The sequence below is a fragment of the Lytechinus pictus genome, chromosome 2 (genome assembly GCF_037042905.1).
Source record: "Lytechinus pictus isolate F3 Inbred chromosome 2, Lp3.0, whole genome shotgun sequence".
NCBI classification, from domain to species: Eukaryota; Metazoa; Echinodermata; class Echinoidea; order Temnopleuroida; family Toxopneustidae; genus Lytechinus; species Lytechinus pictus.
Window position 1 is genome coordinate 40,432,049 of NC_087246.1, and position 23,602 is coordinate 40,455,650.

At 36.2% G+C, this 23,602-nt stretch overlaps 1 long non-coding RNA gene across 1 annotated transcript; it reads right to left on the bottom strand.

The window, feature by feature from the left end:
* Positions 1-276: 276 nt before the first annotated feature.
* On the bottom strand, positions 277-18,607 carry LOC129271740 (uncharacterized). The gene is made up of 3 exons (XR_008585710.2): positions 18,498-18,607; positions 8,701-8,964; positions 277-4,887 (listed from the first exon to the last, which is right to left on the bottom strand). It is a non-coding gene; the product is annotated as an uncharacterized LOC129271740 (long non-coding RNA).
* Positions 18,608-23,602: the final 4,995 nt, after the last annotated feature.

Here is a 23,602-nt window from a genome sequence, read left to right on the forward strand (position 1 = left end):
ATAGTGCAGTGGGTTCTTAACGTGCAAAGGTGGTGACTCTCCTCTTCACGGGGCCTCCATTTAACGTCCTATCCGAGGGACGGAGTGTTTTCCATTGTAACATTGCCTGCATCTATGAAACATGGGAGAGACGTTTACACATAACGCACTGGCTTCAGTCATCCGCCCGGGGTGGACTCGAACGCACAATCTTTGGTTCAAATGCTCATAACTTTCTTATTATTCATTCAATCTTCCTCAAACTTTCAACAATATGTTTCTTTGATTTTTCTCTTTGATATGGATTCAGCTGGTTTCAAGGGTTTCATTCTCCTTTAACCTTGGTTAAGATTTTGATATTGATTCCCCCAACATGGTCTAAGTTCATTGACCCTAAATGACCTTTGACCTTGGTCATGTGACCTGAAACTCAGGCAGGATGTTCAGTAATACTTGATTACCTTTATGTCCAAGTTTTATGAACTAGGTCCATATACTTACTAAGTTATGATGACACTTCAAAAACTTAACCTTGGTTAAGATTTCAATGTTGACGACGCCGCAGTCGCCGCTGTTGGAAAAGCGGCGCCTATAGTCTCGCTCTGCTATGCAGGCGAGACAAAATGAAAGGAGAAAGAGAGAGATTACAACAACAAAAAAGAGGAAAGGGAAACGGAGAAAAAGAAAGAGAGCAAGAGGATGATAAGAAGAATTTTATTTTTCACCAAAGTTGACTGGGATCCATGCTAGTATCAATAACACACCAAATAGTATGAACCTAGGTTAGGTTAAACTGAAGTTATAGCATTTACAAGGACTACAGAAGGGTAAGATAAACATGTCACTGTGACCTTGACCTTTGACCTCAAAATCCATAGGCTTCCTGGGATCCATGCTAGTATCATATGCACCAAATTATATGAGCCTAGGTTTAGTTAACCACTTGACTGCTATAGGCTGTAATGCGCACTGACCCCCCTGGTGCTACAGAATGGGACTAACAAGTTACATGTAGATCTACTTTGGACTACAACCGACAGCAACTTGGAGGAGAATTGTAAATAATCACATCACTTTCCTCATCACTATTTCCAATATCCATACAAAAAATCACCCTCCCCTTCTGACACAGATCTTTCACTAAATTTATTACTCCTATCGTCTAAACTTTCCTCAAAATCCTTCCGATTCACTTCTCCACTGCGAGTTGCCATTTTGAACTGAGCGCCGTACACTATCACTATGGAAAAGTGAATACAAACATTTATAAATCACTGCAAAAGTTTTGATAACTTTTGTTGAATAGCGCCATCTGGTGACCATAGTCTGAAATTTGATATACATGCGCTGTTTTCATCGTAGGGGTATTAACAGCATGGTGCCTGAGGCCTCAAACAGAAGATAGGTCAAGCACGTAATATTACGTGCCCCGCACAGATCGTACACTCGCCCAGCACGTAATATTACGTGCTACGCAGTCAAGTGGTTATACTGAAGTTATCACGTTTACAAAGACTTCAGAAGGGTAAGATGAAAACATGTCAATGTGACCTTGACCTTTGGACCTCAAACTCAATAGGCTTCCTGGGATCCATGCTAGTGTCATAACAACAAATTATATGAGCCTACGTTAAGTTAAACTAAAATTATCGCGTTTACAAGGAATTACGAACTTGGGTAAGATGAAAACATGTCACTGTAATCTTGACCTTTGACCTTTTGACCTCAAAATACATAGGCTTCTTTGGATTGGATCTAGTAACATACACACCAAAAAGTATGAGCCTAGGTTAAGTTAAACTAAAGTTATCGCGTTTACAAAGACTGCAGAAGGTAAGATGAAAATATGTCACTGTGACTTTGACCTTTTGACCTCAAAATCAATATGCTTCCTGGGATCCATGCTAGTATCATACACACCAAATTATATGAGCCTAAGAAAGAGAGATGGGTGAAATATGATTATTTTCTGAATATTATGTCAAAATCTATCACAAAGTTGGATTTTCGTTATAAAAATGTCAACATTTTTGCTCTTTCGCTTCACTTGCTCGCAACTTCTTATAAATTTAACGTGATACGACATACATGTATCTAGCTGCCTAAAAATATTTGGCTCATTACGCCGCTTTAAATAAGTAATTTGTTTTCTTAGTATTAAAATAGTGCCTCTTTCGAAAAAAAATGTGCCCTTTTTCCCTGTGCGCCCACTTTCAAATTCGCTCTGCCGCCCACTTTGTTTTCCAATTTATTTGACAGGGCTTCAAGATATTTTTAAACGTCACTCTGTTCACTATCATTTATATGCAGATGATATCCAGATTTTCATATCATTTTTACCAAATCAAACTAGTGCCACACAAGCCCTGTGTAATCTTGAAAGATGCATAATGGACATTGACACTTGGTTGAAGTCAAACTCGCTACTTTTGAACCATAGTATTAAAATGTGAGTTTTTAGTTTTTGGCTCAAAGTTTCAACTTAACAAATTCAACATTGATTCCATTTCTATCTCAGGCAATGACATCACCTTGTCAAAATCATGTCGTAATTTTTGAGTTATTTTTTATTCTCACTTGTCCATGTCCAACCAGATTACAAGCATTTGCAGGTCAGTTTGTTATCAATTGCGCAATATTGGCTTCATAAGAAAATATCTCACTCGCTCAGCAACAGAGAAACTGGTACATTCACTAATTTCTCCACGATTCGATTTTGGTAATAGCCTCCTTTACAACTTACCAGATTCTCAACTTGGGAAATTGCAAAGGTTGCAAAATGCAGCTGCTCGTATTGTAACTCTATCTAGCAAGCGCAGCCACATCACCCCTATATTAAAAACTCTTCACTGATTGCCACTGAAGAAACGCATAGTCTTTAAAATCCTTTTGATTTTTCATATAGTCAATGGAACTTCCCCCAGTTACAATAGGCGGTGCTGCACCATCCCGAGTTTGCTCAATCTCGAGATTTTAGCCCGATAGGCCCTCTTCGCGATTCAAGAAACCCTGTCTCCACCATCGCAAGAAGAGCGATTCCTGCTCGAGCGAGGCATCGCTGCATTATGGTCTGACGCTGTGAATAAATAATCCCGAGTGCGTCTGCACCTACGAATTAGCGCGATAATTCGTAAAATAGCGCAATATTTTGCAAATAATCCCAAGTTGACTTGGGATTGCAATCTCGAGATTAATCCTACGAACTAGCGCGATAATTGCGTCTCCATTGCAAATAATCTCGAGATTGTTCAGATCAGGATAATTGGCCGGATCAGAAATAGAGCGCTAATTTGAAAACTCAGGATGGTGCAGACGGCCCTATTACGTCTTTGATGCATAATTACCAACCCTCAAGAAATTTACAATCCTCATCATCTAATCTCTTACAAATTCCAGTTGCTAAGAAATCATGCGGGGGGGATGGGCCTTTGCTCATGCAGGGCCTCCCACAGAGTTTGAAAACCCAGACTTCAGTGACCACCTTTAAGGGCAACCTGAAAACATACCTGTATAAGAGTGTTTTTTGATAGACATTGACTTATTGTTCAGACATGTATTATATGTATTATATGTAAATAGTGTTTGTTGTTCTGCTCTGAAGCGCCTTGAGCATCTAATAACGATGGAAAGTGCGCTTTACAAATCTCATGTATTATTATTATTATTAATCATCTAAAATTCTAAATATAAATGAATTGGTTAATCTCATAATTCAATAAATCATTTTATAATTGAAATTGAAGCAAATCAAAAAACACATTCGCTTTGAATACAGACAGGTTCGTGAAATTCGTTAGATCACCACCAGTATGCTTTTAAATGGGAAGGTCCACCGTGTAAGCATTTTACTTTGTATGCAGATGCGGGTGTGGGAGTGGGTGCATGTGTGTATGTCCATGGATATATATACAAATTAAAAGTTTAACAAAAAGCTTGATAAAATAATTAAATCTTTGAAGCCAATCATTTTTCTGTCTTTTGGTGTGTTTCTTCAGAGACTCGTTAAACGGTATTACCCGCATAATTATCCAGAATTCCGGAAAACTTCTCTGTTGCAAAATATGGTTTTTCATAACAACCTCTGGGAGGTGGTTATTGCCGTGTCCAGTGACGCACAATGTGAGATAATCGGATTATTCGCTCTGTAGACACAGGTTGGTTTAAGGGCAATACGTTTTTTTCATTCTGAAAAAGATAAACAGTTTTTAACCATTCTCTATAGAAACGCGCCATTTGATAATCAATACTTTGACAGATCGCATAACAAACCACGTACCAAACAAATGATAGAAAATACAAAGAAATACATAATAAAAAACCAATCAAATACATAAACATTGACTGTGATATTATATTTTAAGGGCAATACAATTATTCATAATAATGAAAATATTATTTTTACCAAAAATTAAAAACGTGTGAGGTGAAATGATCAAATTATAGCATAATATTGCAAAATATACATAAATTTGGATAATTAATTAACTGCAAACAGAATCAACAAATTTTCCCGAATGGTACTTGTTATGTACATACATGATATTGCAGTATCCATGTCTGTGAAATTGAATATTATAAGAGAATATTGTAGAAATAAGATTCTGAATGGTCAATTTGGCAGCCATTTTGTTTATGCAAATTAGGTGGTTAAAACATGAGAAATCAGCTTGGGAACCACTCTAATCAGATTCAGCACATTTGAATTGTGGGAAATAGATCAGTCCCAAACTTTGACCCCAAAATTCCTCTAGAAGTTTATATAGGCCTCTTTTTCCAGAATGGCTCTAGTCTATAAGGGGAAAATTACTTTGCCTAGATTGTACATGTACTGTACCTTGCTAATAGGAGTAACGATGCACAGGCTACAGGAACCAGAATCTCAAAGGTTGTTCCAACTGGCCTCCGAAACTTTAGAAAAAAATACAAATTGTTATAGGTTGACAATTTAAGAGATATGTAGATATGTAATTCAACTGTATTTAATGCTTCATCAAACTGACGTTCTAAATCAAGGTGACAAAAATATTCAAAGATTAAACCACTATGCCTGGTTGACACTTGCACGCATTGTGGTGCCCGCATTGATGCGTGCCAGTGTGGGACACTTTATCAGTTCACGTACTGTCCCGACATGCTTTCAGCAAAATATTCTCAAAACCCTATTCTGTCACATATCTAGCGCAAATTTACATATTGCAATGTTCTTCCCTTGATTTGAAACGTAAGAAAAATCTAAACAAAGTTGTTTATAAACCAGTCCATGACATGCTGTCTTCAATCATGTTCAAAATGTGTCAACCATCTTCTCATCATTATTCACTCCGTAATTCTCATAACTTTGCTTTACCAAAACCCAAAACAAAATATTCTTGTTGTACTATCTAATCTAGAGGTGCATCTCATTATAATACTCTTCCCCATCAGATGAAATTATTGGAAAATATTGATTAAAAGTTTTTTTTAAAGGCCTTAAGAACATTTTCCCAGACTTTTTTGTAACATTTACTTCAGATCTCTAATTCTTACATTTTTATCTTGTGTATATATTGTAATTATGGTTCTTCTTTAAAGATTTCACAAGTGTTTACATGTATATCTATGTTAAGAACCGCTCTGTAAAACAGCGTTGATAATTATGTTATCAATGCAATCCCTGTCTTTTTATTGATCATTTCTTTGTTACTGTGAATATACAGTGCATCCGGGGGGGGGGGGGGGGGAACTTACATTGATGAGTGGATACCATGCGCGACCAAAAAAACAAGATAGGGCACGTTACGTACGTAACGTAATAAGGGTGTCAAAAACACTAAAATAATGAAAAAAGGGTATCTATTTTCGATAGGAAAACTACGTGTTTAGGGTCAAATTTTCGAGGGTATAAAAAATTAAGACTAAAATGTTTTACATAGGATGTACTTTTTACCCCAAGTGTCAACACTACGTGTTAAAAGTAGGTTTGCACGAGGTGTGGGGAGTTGGCCAGGCTGTACTAAACATGCTAAACCCAATGATGTATAGGTAAAACCGACGTCGTCCGTGGCATAACAACTTAAATATCGCTATACTTGTTTAGGGGTTCAATTCAGGGAATACTTGCCAAGAGTATCGTTTTGTTTCCAATACTTGTTAAGGGTAGGGTTTCACACGCCAATACTTGTTAAGGGGTGCATTTTCATAATATGGAAAAATCGTGTTTAGGGTGCTTTTCGAGACCCCATGGTCGCACATGGTATCCACTCGTCAATGGAATCTCACCTGAAACTCATTTGAAACCAACAGCTTAGCAAGCAGTTCACACATGGCAGATTACAAACAATAAACATTGAGCCATATCAGAAACAATTTGCGCAGAAACTTATGTGTGAATCTGATTCCACTCTCATTTCAGGGATCAGTGAGAGAAGCTTAACAAAGAATAAAAAATATCACAAACAAATCCTGTCCAATTTTCCTGCGCATTGACATTAAAATTTCAAACTCGTCTTGCTCATTAATGCGTGAAGTGTTCGTCTCATATATTAGGTATCACAATATAGAGAAATAATTGAATTATATGATTATGTAAATGAAATATCATAATTCTTATGCCTTTAAAGGAAAAATACATAGGAATCCCAGTTTCATTTTTTCTGGGACGCACTGTATATATAAATCACTGTTCGTACATTTCAATTGACAAAAAATAAATACAGTACAATACAATACAACGTTCTGGAGATGACGCCCTCTACATTTGTAGATTAGGACTACTTACACTGATCACGTGGTCTGCACTCACAATTTTGCGCATATCATATCGCAAACTATGTGTGAAGTATGCACGACCCTGTCGTGAACTAGTTGTGAACTGCGTGCCTCTACCCCAGGGGTGTGTCTACTATTTTTTGAGCCACCATATTTCTATTTAGACGCCACGCAGTGGCACGACTAGGTTGCGCATAGTTCACGAATGTGTAATGCGTGCCAAAATTTTCAACATGCTGAAAATTTTGGCACGCATTTCACGCACTGCCCCGCACCTATCCACGAACTGGCACGCATAGTTCACGCATTGGTCCGCATGAGTGCACGCCCATGCGCAAACTATGCGGGAACCACAATGCGTGCAAGTGTCAACCAAGTTTAAGTCAATCCAGTTATTTTTAAACACTAAGTACAGCAGACAACACGAAAAATCATTTGGCCAAGTCCACAGGATATATAATTCCCTAGATCAGACAATGCTTTGGCTTAAGATTTATATCTTACTTCCAAAAAGTAATTATCTCTGAAATTCTCAATCTACACCAAGTCCTAGGAATAGATATTTACTAAAGTTGATAGAAAGTACATGTAAATGATTTTGGGTATTTTAAGGGAAATTCAGCACCCTGAAGTCTTAATTTAACTTAATTTTAATAAAAGCAGCTCTAGAGTTGAGAGGTCAGAGAAAAACAATTTTAAAAAAGTCAGTGGTAAGGGATTTGTTAAAGGTCAAGTCAACCCCAGAAGTGTTGATTTCAATAAATACAGAAAAATCAAATTAACATAATGCTGAAAATTTCATCAAAATTGGATGTAATATAAGAAAGTTATGACATTTCAAAGTTTCGCTTTTTTTCACAAAACAGTGATATGCACAGTTCAGTGACATGCAAATGAGACTGTCGATGATGTCCTTCACTCACTATTTCTTTTGTTTTTTTATTGTTTGAATTATACAATATTTCATTTTTTACATGTTGACAATAAGGACCAGCTTGAATGAACCATATAGGCCTACTATTAAACAATGCTAATTCCACACGTCGAGGGAAGAATTAATCGTTGTTTCGCTTGACAATGAGGACAAAATTTGAATATTTCACATTTCATATAATAAAATACAAAAGAAATAGTGAGTGGATGACCTCATCAGTGTCCTCATTTGCATACCTACCAGGATGTGCATATAACTGTTTTGTGAATTTAAGCAAAATTTTAAAATATCATAACTTTCTTATTTTACATCTGAATTTGATGAAATTTTCAGTGTTATGTTATATATCGAGGTTTTTTTACCTGACTGCTAAGAAAGCACGAATGCCTGTGAGCAAGCAACCAGGGGACCGACAGCTTTAGGTCCTCTCCGAGGGACCTGGTAATGAGGATAAATGCCTTACCAAAGGGCACTAGCGCACCACTTGGGAATCGAACCCGGGTCACCGGAATCCGAAACCCCGCTCTACCGACTGAGCTATCGCGCCTCCATATGCTTGTTGGATTTTTCTCTTTTTATTCAAATCAACTTTTTGTTGGGGTGGACTTGTCCTTTAAGTTTTAATTCACTGACCTCACATACTGTACTATCTTCCCCAATACTTCATGCAATAAATGAGAAAAATACATACATGGCCATAATTGCTTTAGTCAGACACATTCATTTCAAACATGCTTCTATGGAGATATTGAAATGTTGCAATTTATGAAATAAATCATGGCATGCAACATCAAAAATTTGACAGTGTGAAATACCAAATACCGGTATTCTTGTTTCCTTTTTTATTAGACAGAAACAATTCAGGAGTAAAAAATTATCTGAAAACCTCAATGAATATTTTTAGTATGAATTTATTTTCAACTAATTGAAACAAATTGTACATTTAATTTGGAGTATTCTTTGAATTGTTTTACAAATATATCGAAGTATAACATATTCTTCATAGAAAAGTTAAATTCTAAATTTCTAAGACAGCTTACCTGAAGAATGAAGTTCTTCCATAACAGGAGACCAAACTGGCTTAACTGCCTTCCCATTGTTGTTATTAGAAGCGCACAACACAGCAAAACCTTGTATGTCTGTTAGAGTGTTCTTATGCTCTCATTTGAAGTCTCCTTAACTTGTTCTTTATTCTCCGGATTTTTTCTCAATTTTCTTTAAAACTTCTTGTTCGGTAACAAACATCTAAAGAATTCAGAAATGCTGATACTCATCTTTGGTTGTCAACAGTCCAATTTCAATACCTACAAGAAAGGGAAAAAATATAGTTTTTATTTGAAAAGATATTATATAGGCCTACTGTAAAGTGAGGAAGTCAAAGAATTTATTGGTGTATCATGTTTGCACAGAGCCTTTCAATGTTTGTATAGTGTAAGGCTATTCAACACACAACCATAAAATCTCCATATGAATTATTTTTTGTCTGAATTAAAAAAGTGAAAATATAATGGGAAAAACAATTTTTATTTCATCAATATGCATTTAAAATATCAATATTCACTGCATTAAGTCCTGTGTGTATAATGAATGAGAGTAAAAATGAGGAAACATTCCTTTTTGCAACATAGCAAGATATACTTTTATCAAATGTTGTAATTTAAAGAACATTATACTTAAAGGACAAGTCCACCCCAACAAAAAGCTGATTTGAATAGATAGAGAAAAATCAAACAAGCATAACACTGAAAATTTCATCAAAATCGGATTAAAAATTAAAAAGTTATAACATTTTAAAGTTTCGCTTAATTTCTCAAAACAGTTATATGCACATCCTGTTCGGTATGCATATGAGGATACTGATGACATCACCCACTCACTATTTCTTTTGTATTTTATTATATGAAATATGAATATTTTGATTTTCCCGTCATTGTCATGTGAAACAAAGTTTAATTCCTCCCTGAACACGTGGAATTCCATTATCTTAACATTTTGTGGTTCAAGCAAGGGTGTCCCAATTGTCATATTTGCAAAAACTGAAATATTGTATAATTCAAACAATAAAAAACAAAAGAAATAGTGAGTGACATAATCGACTCTCTCATTTGCATATCACTGAATTGAGCATGGAAATGTTTTGTGAAAAATAAACAAAATTTTAAAATGTCATAACTTTCTTATTTTACATCCGATTTCAATGAAGTTTTCAGCGTTATTCACGTTTGATTTTTCTCTATTTATTTAAATCAACTTTTTTCTGGAGTGAACTTGACCTTTAAAGTTACTTAAACGTAGTTGAAAGAATTATCAAGTAAAGTGAATTCCTGTTCATCATGATGATATCTTTCTCTAACAGACAAGTAACTATATTGGTTAGGGCTAATCATAAAAGATGGTTGTCAACGTCTGCTAAAACTTAGAGTTTGCAGTTTACATAAAATAGTTATTCTGCATCTTAAAGAATATCTATTCAATCTAATCAGCAGAAAAGAAAAACAGAGGAAAAAGCTTAGTGGATTTGTGCTATCAGATGTATTTTATGTATTTTATACTTAAAGCTGACGTAAATTAAAACATCAATATAGTCAACATATAGGCCTACTATAATTGAATAATAATACCAAATAGCAGATCCACTTACACACATCATTAATCAAATATGCTTCAACAGAGATAGACTCCATTAGAGTCAAAAAGGGAAGAAAAGAAAAGAGAAACAAAAGACCAAAGTAGGCTCTAAATAGTTTATTTGGGTTTAATTAGTTAATAGATGTTGTTTTCTGGGATTAAATTACAAATCTTTATCACATTTATCCCAGCTCCACCTCAGTAATGCTCGGTGACTGCTACCTCGGGCGATGTTCGTGCAGGCTCCACTCCACTTCACTACCGCTACACTCCGCTCCACCTACCCGAACATCGGGACCGTGAACCATTTCGGATATACCGAGTCACAAAGGTGGGATGGAAATCATGATAATCGTAAAAATTTAAAAAAAAAAATATAACGAAAAAGATGATTGACTTAATATCTTACTCTACACCCGTATTTCACTCCGTTTCCATCCTCTGGTTATCCTCAAAATTGGTGATTTTGGGCCAGTATCTTTTTCCTCACACGTATTATTCACGGCTGATTTCAAAACATCGCATGCGATCGCGATCGGTTGCCGATTGCGATCGCATGCGATGTTCACGGTCCCGATGTTCGGGTAGGTGGAGTGGAGTGTAGCGATAGTGAAGTGGAGTGGAGCCTGCACAAACATCGCCCGAGGTAGGTGACTGCTTGCTCAGTTGCTGCACTGTTCGCCCACAGTTTAATACCCCTTTCATAAACCCAATTATGCGGCTAATAGCAGCATTATTTGGTCATAAAATCGGAGGAGGACCAGAGTTATCCGCATTATTTTGATGCTGCAATTATCCGCATAATAGCGGCATCGGGACCAGATTTTGACTTTATGAATGCATTTTCAAATAATGCGGATAATTGCCATGGTGCGGTCACAAGGTCACCCTTTTCCAACACAACCGCATCGGAGGGGGCGTGTGCAGTTGTCATGACGATTATCCGCCTTTTTCAGGACGGGCGCTCGTAAAAATAGTGCGGATTATTTTCGGAGTTTGTGAACGCAATTTTTATTGAATTATCCGCATTACTCTTAGGCGGCTAATTGGAGGATGGGTTTATGAAAGGGGTATGAGGGATGTTATTTTCCCTGTCGGCACACTATTCACAGATGCTAAATATCACCAAGAAGACCAAGGAAAACATCCACGCATGAATATCAAGAAAATAAATATCAGCAAATAAATATGCGAAATACTCAGCACTCCGCACGTTGATGATGCCAGATTTTATGGATATTGGCTAGTTTTTTAGATAATTACCGTCCGCGAAGTATGGAAACACGCGAAGTTTGGACTCACTGCCATTATCATACGACTCGAGCTACGCCTACGGCTCAGCGTGGCCAGTGATAAAATCCAATTATGCCAGAGGAGCAGCGAAATTATGCTAAATCGCGAAAAATTATGCCAAACCGTTTTGGACCCTAGGATTTTCCACAGGGGGGGGGGCAAAACCGTCCGCCAAAAAAATTTGACAAGCAAAAAATATTTAAAAATTTAAAAAAAAGTCTTCAATCGCAAATTAAGGATTTCGTATACCCAGTTGTTGTGTGTCCGGACGGGTTGTGTGTCTGGACGATCAATTTTAGAAAGTCATTTTGAAAAAAATTACAAACGAAGTTTGAGCAATTTTTAGTACAAAATGTTAGGAAATATTATGAAGAACAAAATAGAAGATGACTACAAATATTGAATTCATATTCTTAGTGTAATCCAAAGACAAAAAAGAAGGCTTCAAAAATATAAAGTGTCCGGACACCCGACCCCCCATCCTACCAGAAAAAAAATTGACAAGCAAAAAAAAAAAAAAAAAAAAGGTCTTCAATCTTCAAATACCGTATGACCCCTAGTATACACCCAATTTCGGAAACTTGCTTGAATAATCATGAAAATTGAATTTACCTTTTTTACTTTCCTATCATACTTTGAAGAGGAAATACTGGGCTTCTTGATACCAGAGTTCGCTTGAAAAAAAATTCGCCGATACGCGCCAGAGATCGAATTATGCGCAGGTTATTTTCACCACTAGTTTCCACCCAGACGTCACTAGTATACACCCAAAGACATATAGATGGCGCTATTTGCACGGTCTCAATTAATCACTGCTTGTTTTCAATTCCAAGGAGCTCTATCGTGGACCCAGAATTAGATTTAAGTTAGAGGTTAGCGGATCCAGGAAGGGGGGTTAGAATGTTCCCCCCGCCTAAAGTTGGCATTTACTTGTTTTTTACCTGTTGTGTAATTTGTAATGGGATAAAATATGTCACAAAGGGATGATACATGTACATGTATGTATAGCATGCATATATCATCACTCTCTGACATATTTTATCCCATTTTATACATATTTTTTGCTTGTCCTTATTGGCCAAAGATGACTCTTTTCTCCCTGTTCAAAACTTCAATCCCAAATCCACCCTAGTAAACATTTTTTTAACATGGGCAGGAGGTGGGGTACATGTATTTTTGTATACATTTATGAATGTGTGATTTTGTTTGTGGATACAATCACATTCCTTTATAACGAAAATATGATTGGAATTTTATTTCAATGGAATGATGCATATTGTGACTTTTTTAAAATAAGATGCATGTTTTTGAAGGTGTGTGAAAATTATGATTGAGAATAATAGTAATATAATACATTTTTCAAGAATTTATCAATAGTCTTAAAATAGGCTTATATATGTGTACATTTATTCATTTCACCCAAAATATACAAATAGACTTATTACAGAAATTGTAATGGTTTTGAAAGTTCTTTAAAGTATTCATTATGAAAGTTATAATTATCATGCATAATTTATCTTGTTCATATTTAAGTTCATTTAACATTTCAAGTATTTGCTAAAAACATTTCATGTTGCGATGATGTGTAAAGTCTCTGTGTTAGAACTAATTGTACAGCTTGAAATGTTTTATATTTAATCAATTAATAAATGTGATATTTATGAAAGCTTTTTGTGTTCTTGTAATTAACATATTATTTCATGCAATGAACATGTTGCGTTATTAAAAATATTATTGACAATATGGATTCTGAGACATTTCCCTACAGTATTTTGATCTAAGTTTTCAAGATGAACTATTCTAAAAGTTGTATAAGACCATAGTTTTCTCCCCAAGATATTATGTTTATTTTGATGGTATAATTGGATGAAAATTAAAATCAAGCCCGCATGGTTACTTGATCCGTATTTACTTTTATTTTTATCAAATTCAATTCAATTAATTCATAATCTCAATAAAAAAATCAAAAACAAAATTTATAGAACAAATTAAAAAATAAATAGAAATATTCAATGCACATAAATGTATACGTTATCCCTTGAAACATTTCCTTCATATATTTCTTTTTTAGTCTGTTTAAATTCATCATTATTTGATTGCCGAAAATACTGGTTGACAGAAATGTATTTCATTTAATCTTCTTCTTGTATTCCTCAATTTATTTCTCTTATATCTTTAATTTATTTGAAAATAATTTTCAACATGAAATTTTTTGAAATTATTATTTAAAAACAGTTATAACATAAATATTGTTGTTTAATCATAATTTTTTCTTCTTGTGGACAAAATAATTTCACAATTATTGTAATTTTTAAGCACAAATATCACCTTCAAGAAACTTGAATTAAAACTCATAAACAGAAACATTTAATTATAAGCAATACTGTGTAAAGCAAATTAATTTCACTTGGCATTTCATATTGTCAATGCCAAGTTCTACTTTTTTTCAAATTTCCTCTTGCTAAAAGAACATAATTTTTTTCAAAAATCAATAATTAACGTCAATCATTTATTTAACATAAACTTTCATGCAGCTACATTCCTATACAAATAATCAGAGCATTCCTCTACAACTGTTCAAACTTTATATTTATTTTCTGTTCTAGGAACACAATGAAAGTTTACCTTTATAATTAGCATTTCATGCATTTTCATCATACATCTGGTAATGATAAAATAACCTAATGACAACTTGTACACCTACATGTAATTAGGATTTCAAAATCTTGCATGATTTACAAAAAAAAGTTTAAAAGACAGTAAAAAATACAGTTACAATTTACCATTATGTGCAATAGGAGTATTTGATATTGACAATGTCAATTACATGTATATATAATAATAGACTAACAAAATACCGATTAACATGAAATATGCAAGATTTTAGAGAAGATTGATATCCAGGAAAGGGCCATCCTGCAACTCAGATTGAAGGCCTACTGTTCCTAAATGACAGTCTCCAACTTTCTTAAATAAACATACAAAAAAGTCACGCATACAACCATTACAAATGTGAATTCAACCTCAAATTCCTCCCCCATTTTCTGAGCTGTCAAGCAACCCATTAATGATATCATTACTTAACATATCATAATTATCATTGTTACCACCATCATCAGCCTTGTCATCAACACCATCATCCCGATTTTTCTTCTTCTTTGTTTGAATAAGCAACTAATAAGAAAAAATAGCCTCCAAATAATCACCCATATCAATTTATCAATGTCAAGTAATCATGATTAATTTCTTATTTTCATTTAAAAAAAATATATATATATCTGTACAGGTATATACTTATGAAGGCTTCAAATAAAGACCAATGATGTGAAAAGTGAGGTTCATCCTATAATAAGTTGATCTCCATAAAAAAGTAAGCAGTAAAAATTGGTGAAATTTCCTCTCTCAAAATTCATTTATAATTTTAAACCACCTAAAAGTTCCAACTTAAGTGACTGATGATTTAATACCCCTATCTAAATTAAGTACAATCTGACTCTAGAAACTTTGATACATGTTCTCAAATTCAATAAACATTTTATGTTTTGGTATTTATTTGATTCATTCAATACATCAATAACATATAATTTTTTTTCCAAGTAACATAATACAAATGAAATAAACACTTATTTCATCATTCATTTACTTGAACAAAAAAAATATCTGCCAGTATTATACATGTAAGTTAACATCGTTAATAGTCTATATTCTACATCAAACTGTTTGTAAAATGAAACTCATGTTATGTAATACATAAAACATGATAAAAATGTGTACATGTAGAATAATAGATGGTGTTTTTCAAGCTATTGGCACCTGAAATTTGATTAAATAATTGTTACCATGACAACTGGGAAAAGTAATTTTCAAAAATCTCAACAATGTTTACTATCTTATGAGCTGGATCTTCACCAATCATGAACCAAAAATTATGTCTTCCATTGTATTTGTATAAAACAACATTTTTGTGGCTACATGTATTATTCACATGCACTTCATTGGTTACCATGGTAACCATACAAAATATTATACATTAAAATTTCTACCATTATGTTGCTGGGATACCGATCAATATGTACATATATGGTTTTATTTAGGTTTATAAGACTTATTCACACAAAAATGCACAAATATGACAATTTAGAAATTTTCAACGTTTTGATATGCACCACTCAATAAGGTAATTGTTTTAATCCCAGGTGGGTGTAAACTAGTGTAGCGCCATCTCAGCGGTAACGTTCACATTCAATTCCATTTTTACGATCGGCGGAGCTTATTTACGATGTCAAACTCACCTAGTCTACGAGTTCGGAACCTGTTTTCCACAAAATAATAAGTTTTTAAGCATTTCAAAAGATTTTCAAGTAATTCTAGAGGAATTTATAGGTGATAATCAAGTTTCTCACTGGAAAGCACACGCCAATATCGTCTGATTTACTACAAACAAGGTAGGAATTTACGAGATTTTTTTCGTATAAATTTTTGCCCCGCCGATGCGCAATGCGGTTGGGCGCAAAGAACTACAAGATCATAGCCATAAGCTTGCCGATGTTCATCAAATTTACTGCGCGCACGGTGGAACTAGGGCGGTTCGAAGTTGATCATCGAACACAGCAAGGCCATTTTAGGGTTGGGTGGATACTACCGTAAGGGCACTAGTATTCAACCCGTTTGGAGAGTTTCCTCAAATATATAGAAATATAGAATTTACCTGAATTTCAGACCCGTCTTATTTCCAAGAGCAAATGCTGGTTATTCTTTTTCCATTATTTTTTTCTTCAACCAGTTGACTGTGTGCGCGGGCGATCGAATTATATGGCGACGGATTTTGGTACTAGTATTCAACCCGTCGGCACTAGTATTCAACCTAGCGATGAAAGATGGCCCCGTCTCTCAATCAGCCCTTGTCCCATCCGACTATGGACTAGACCATTTGAGATGAGACCAAACAGGGAATTAATCAAAGCCAGAGACTTGCATAGATCTAGATCTAATTTAGCAATCTAAACCCTTTTGAGATTTGCTATCAATCCTCACTAGGTTGAATACTAGTATACCCAGTTGTTGTGTGTCCGGACAGGTTGTGTGTCCGGACGATCAGTTTTAGAAAGTCATTTGGAAAAATTTACAAGCAAAGTTTCATAAAATGTTTAGTACGAAATGTTAGGTAATATTATAGAGAACAAAACAGAAGATGATTACAACTATTGAATTCGTATTTTGTACCATTCAGTGCAAAAGGCCATCGCCGCATAATTCGATCCTCCGCGCATACAGTCGACAGATTGGCAAAGAAAATATCGACAACAGATTACCCTGGAAATAACAAAGGTGTGAAATTAAGATAAATTCCCTATTTCTAAATATTTTGGGGAATATGTCAAAATCTTTGAATTATGCCGGGTTGAATACTAGTACCCATACGGTAGTGCCCATACGGTAGGCCTAGATCAAAATTATGCTAAAATAAATATGCTATTAAATATGCCAGATTCTTTGCTTACAAAAGTCTAATTACCGTATACCGACCAGAACTCGAACACCTGGGGGGCGTTTCATGAAAGGACTTGTCGGACGTTTTATCCGACAGTTACCATAGTAACAGTGCTTCTTAGCCAATCAGCATCAAGGAAAGATGGCAGATCTGACAACTTGTCGGACAAAAATGTTGATGAAACACTCCCCAGGGGAGCGTTTCATCAACATTTTCGTCCGACAAGTTGTCAGATCTGACATCTTTTCTTGATTCTGTTACTATAGTAACTGTCTGATAAAATGGGACTTGTCGGATAAAACGTCCGACAACTCCTTTCATGAAACACTCCCCTGGCTGCAAAGGTCACAACGCGTATAAATTGGAAGCGTATACGCTTCCAGGTGATTGCAAGTGCGCAACGATGCCCCTGCCGTGTATGGTTGGAAGTACCCCTTATCGACCACCTAATCTTCTAAGCATCGTATCTGCGAAAATATTCATGAATTTTACCCAGTTTTCGTCTCATTTGTGCAGAAAATTAAGCAGATCAGATTCCCATGTTTCGCTCGGCGACTCCGATTCAATCCGCGTATATATCGACGAAAAACGAATACGACGATTTTACATTTGCTCATTTGCACCCGTCTTTTGAAACCGACCACCTGCGGTACACTAAATTTACGGCCGATTCTTGTCGCGGTGGCGAAATATTTTTACTCTTCCAAATCATTTCTATGATGTCAACAATGCTAAATGATCGTCTCACTACTTCCACTGCGAGCTCCGGCACATGATTCGACAATTGACGACGGGTATTTGTTCTAAAGCCGTTTCCTATCAGATTTCTTGGTTTTTCAGCGGGGTTTGGGTTTGGTCAATACAATTTTGATTAATTCTACTAAATTTTTTCTTTTTGTTGCTTCTTTTTTTCTCGTAAAATCAATTCTTACCGTTTCTATGGACACTGCGCCTACTCTCCCGCGCGTATCGTTGGTAATACGCAATAATTTTAACGCGCGCAAGGTGGTCGGTTTCAAAAGAGGTGGTCGATATGTGGTAGTCTCACCATATATACCCAGTTGTTGTGTGTCCGGACAGGTTGTGTGTCCGGACGATCAATTTTAGAAAGTCGTTTGGAAAAAATTACAAGCTAAGTTTCATCAAATTTTAGTACAAAATTTTAGAAAATATTATAGAGAACAAAATAGAAGATGATTACAACTATTGAATTCATATTTTTAGTGTAATCTTAAGACAAAAAAGAAGGCTTCAAAAATATAAAGTGTCCGGACACCCGATCCCCCATCCTATGTAGCTGGGGGTCCGCTCTCCGTGTATATGAATGGGACCGAGAAATCCCGATCTAAATTAGTGAAATTCGTCTTTTAAACAAGTCTTTCAGCCACGATATTGTTATTTTATATACGGGGTGCCAATACTCACTTTTTCTTCAAAACTCCATGTTTTTGACAGAAATAGTTGATTTTGAAAAATTATATCGAATTATTCGGAGAGAGCGACTTCCGCGGACCTTCTCTTCGGCGGCGAAACTCGAAATTACGTAATACGGAGATTTTAGACTAAACTACGTTGAACGACTACAGTTGAGCTGGCGCTCTTCCAGGACTCGTATGATGGGGTGTCCAAACTTCGCGCACTTTTCAAAAATATTCATCAGGCTTAAATATTTTCACAAAATATTCCTAATTTATACAAAACCAATTCAAGAAATAGTAACCACATTGACGGCAAGATCGTAAACTATAAAATCATGGACGAAAATGTAAAGTAGGTCAAGGGGATTTGCCGGTATCGCGATCTCAAAATTCTATTCCGATCGGCGAATGCGCGCTGTGCTGGAAAACCGTTCAGAAAAAGTGTGACCTAACTTCGCGGACCAAAGTTTTTGTGGACATTTAAACAAAAACTCAAGCTCAAAAAGTGAAATATTTATATCAGATCGATGGCAAAATGCTATAGAATCGGTTAGTACCACATTTAACTCACATTTTTGATGATTTCTGCTTGCAAAATGGTGATATCGTGATGCTTGTTGAAAATATCAGATTTCTTCAAAACAAGCGCTAACGGTGACAAATTTGCCGATCTTTTGCCAATATTTTCATGAATACTGAACTCATCCTAAAGAAACTTACACCAAAGGGTAATTTTAGGTCGCTTTTCACGTTGATTACGTCAGATTTAAAGGATATTGGCTAGTTTTTTAGATAATGACCGTCCGCGAAGTATGGACACGCGCGAAGTTTTTACGATATGTTGTTAAGAGGTCATTTGTGTGTGTGTATATATATATACATTTATATTTATATATCTCTCTCTCAATAAATGATCATAGTTTAAAAAGTATTTGAAAGGATTTTTTGATATTTCATTGATGAGTAATAATGGAAAAATTATTACAACCATGATGAGAGATAACATGGTTTCATCATCATCTTCTGTAATCTTCGAAGGGCTCTGCATACCTGCAGCCTATCTCGAAGATGATGATGGTGATGATGATGAAACATTACGGCATAGATCAGTTTGAATACAACGAGGCCGATGATGATGATGATGATGATGATGATGATGATGATGATGATAATGATGATGATAATGTTGATTATACAGAATAAAAGCAAATATGATGATGATAATGGTGAAAATGGCAAAGATGATGAAATAAAAATGATGATGAAAATGGCAAAGATGATGAAATAAAAATGATGATAATGATGGCAAAGATGATGATAATGATATTGATGATGATGATTATAAAAAAATGTTGATGATAATGATGGCTGATGATGATAATGGTGATGATGATGATGATTATAAAAATGTTGATGATAATGATGGCATAGATAATGATAATAATGACGACGATGATGATGGTGATACAAATGTTGGTGATAATGGTGGTAAAGATGGTGATGACAAAGATGATGATTATAATAAGGATGATGATGATGATGACAATGATGACGAAGATGATAATGATGATGACAATGATGGTGTAGATACTGATGGTTAAGACCATGGGCGTCAGCGCAAAGGATTATCTTTTGTTCCTAGGGGGACATCTATTGTTGCGTCCCCCTAAACACAAAAGATAATCTTCTGCGCTGACGGCCATGGTAAAGACGATGATGAAGATGGTAATAATGAGTTTGAGAAAGAAGGGAAGGACAAATGATACAAGGATGGTGATGATGATGGAAGTGGGGTGCATTGCATGCTTAAGTTTTGTTAAATACGTTCAGCTTTATGATGATCGTGATAAAGATGATGGTAAAGAGGGATTGGATTTTTCGGACTAGCGAGGTATTGAAAAGACCCTAGGAATGAAAAAAGTACGAGATAATAGTTAGAGCACGATAGCCTAGCAAAATGACAAAGTACGGTCAAATGATAATTATGATGAATTAAAAACCATAGCATTGATGACAATAAACTGGTTTTCATAAGCGAAAGATCAATTAAATCTGCTCCATGCACTTTACATCTCTCCAAGGTTACACTTCAACTAAATAAATATAATTTATATGTCCTTTTTAAAACGATTCTACAGACACGCTAGAGGGGAGTAAATTAGTTTATTGTTCCAAAAATTTGGGAATACAAATCACAGCTAGCTTTCCGCTTTTTTAAACAACCGTTGAAAAAATAATGATGATGAAGAAAATGATGATGATGATGACGATGGTGATGACAGTAGTGGTGATGATGGCAATTACGTGGCCAGTATATGGATGAGAAAACAAACAATGTTCTTTTTTTAATATACATATATGGTAGGTCATCTACCCAAGGTGAGTTTAGGCCATCGCTCTGTGGTCAGCTTATCCTTGGTCCACCATTCTCTGGCCTACTTCCCATTCGTCCATCTGTCCTTTGGTTGCTCCATCCAGGCATCCAGTCATCACGACGTCGAGAATAGCAGGATCTCCTTACTTCTGGTGAGTGGTCAAACTTGGTAGATGATGGTGACGAAAATGACGATAACAATGAAAATGACGATGGTTATGACATTTTTTCCCCCTTTTTTTCAATTTTTTCTTTTTTTTTTTGGCAATAGATCCCCAACAGAGTGTGAGGTTGGTCCATCATTCTCTGGCCTACTTCCCATTGGTCCATCTGTCCTTTGGTTGCTCCATCCAGGCATCCAGTCATCACGACGTCGAGAATAGCAGGATCTCCTTACTTCTGGTGAGTGGTCAAACTTGGTAGATGATGGTGACGAAAATGACGATAACAATGAAAATGACGATGGTTATGACATTTCCCCCCCCCTTTTTTTTTTGTTTTTTTTTTTGGCAATAGATCCCCAACAGAGTGTGAGGTTGGTCCATCATTCTCTGGCCTACTTCCCATTGGTCCACCTGTCCTTTGGTTGCTCCATCCAGGCATCCAGTCATCACGACGTCGAGAATAGCAGGATCTCCTTACTTCTGGTGAGTGGTCAAACTTGGTAGATGATGGTGACGAAAATGACGATAACAATGAAAATGACGATGGTTATGACATTTTTTTCCCCCTTTTTTTTATATCTTCTTTTTTTTTGGGCAATAGATCCCCAACAGAGTGTGAGGTTGGTCCATCATTCTCTGGCCTACTTCCCATTGGTCCACCTGTCCTTTGGTTGCTCCATCCAGGCATCCAGTCATCACGACGTCGAGAATAGCAGGATCTCCTTACTTCTGGTGAGTGGTCAAACTTGGTAGATGATGGTGACGAAAATGACGATAACAATGAAAATGACGATGGTTATGACATTTTTTCCCCCCTTTTTTTTCTATCTTCTTTTTTTTTGGCAATAGATCCCCAACAGAGTGTGAGGTTGGTCCATCATTCTCTGGCCTACTTCCCATTCGTCCATCTGTCCTTTGGTTGCTCCATCCAGGCATCCAGTCATCACGACGTCGAGAATAGCAGGATCTCCTTACTTCTGGTGAGTGGTCAAACTTGGTAGATGATGGTGACGAAAATGACGATAACAATGAAAATGACGATGGTTATGACATTTTCCCCCTTTTTTTCTATCTTCTTTTTTTTTTTTGGCAATAGATCCCCAACAGAGTGTGAGGTTGGTCCATCATTCTCTGGCCTACTTCCCATTGGTCCATCTGTCCTTTGGTTGCTCCATCCAGGCATCCAGTCATCACGACGTCGAGAATAGCAGGATCTCCTTACTTCTGGTGAGTGGTCAAACTTGGTAGATGATGGTGACGTAAAATGACGAAAACAATGAAAATGACGATGGTTATGACATTTTCCCCCCCTTTTTTTTCTTTCTTCTTTTTTTTGGCAATAGATCCCCAACAGAGTGTGAGGTTGGTCCATCATTCTCTGGCCTACTTCCCATTGGTCCACCTGTCCTTTGGTTGCTCCATCCAGGCATCCAGTCATCACGACGTCGAGAATAGCAGGATCTCCTTACTTCTGGTGAGTGGTCAAACTTGGTAGATGATGGTGACGAAAATGACGATAACAATGAAAATGACGATGGTTATGACATTTTTCCCCCCCTTTTTTTTCTATCTTCTTTTTTTTTTGGCAATAGATCCCCAACAGAGTGTGAGGTTGGTCCATCATTCTCTGGCCTACTTCCCATTGGTCCATCTGTCCTTTGGTTGCTCCATCCAGGCATCCAGTCATCACGACGTCGAGAATAGCAGGATCTCCTTACTTCTGGTGAGTGGTCAAACTTGGTAGATGATGGTGACGAAAATGACGATAACAATGAAAATGACGATGGTTATGACATTTTTTCCCCCTTTTTTTTCTATCTTCTTTTTTTTTTGGCAATAGATCCCCAACAGAGTGTGAGGTTGGTCCATCATTCTCTGGCCTACTTCCCATTGGTCCACCTGTCCTTTGGTTGCTCCATCCAGGCATCCAGTCATCACGACGTCGAGAATAGCAGGATCTCCTTACTTCTGGTGAGTGGTCAAACTTGGTAGATGATGGTGACGAAAATGACGATAACAATGAAAATGACGATGGTTATGACGTTTTTTTCCCCCTTTTTTTTCTATCTTCTTTTTTTTTTTGGCAATAGATCCCCAACAGAGTGTGAGGTTGGTCCATCATTCTCTGGCCTACTTCCCATTGGTCCACCTGTCCTTTGGTTGCTCCATCCAGGCATCCAGTCATCACGACGTCGAGAATAGCAGGATCTCCTTACTTCTGGTGAGTGGTCAAACTTGGTAGATGATGGTGACGAAAATGACGATAACAATGAAAATGACGATGGTTATGACATTTTTTCCCCCTTTTTTTTTCTATCTTCTTTTTTTTGGCAATAGATCCCCAACAGAGTGTGAGGTTGGTCCATCATTCTCTGGCCTACTTCCCATTGGTCCACCTGTCCTTTGGTTGCTCCATCCAGGCATCCAGTCATCAAGACGTCGAGAATAGCAGGATCTCCTTACTTCTGGTGAGTTGTTAGACCATAGATATATATTTGCTTAAAGTCGTCATCCCAAGCGAAATGGAACTAGAAAAAAATGTAAATGTATATACACAGTTTTTGGTTGTTGTGG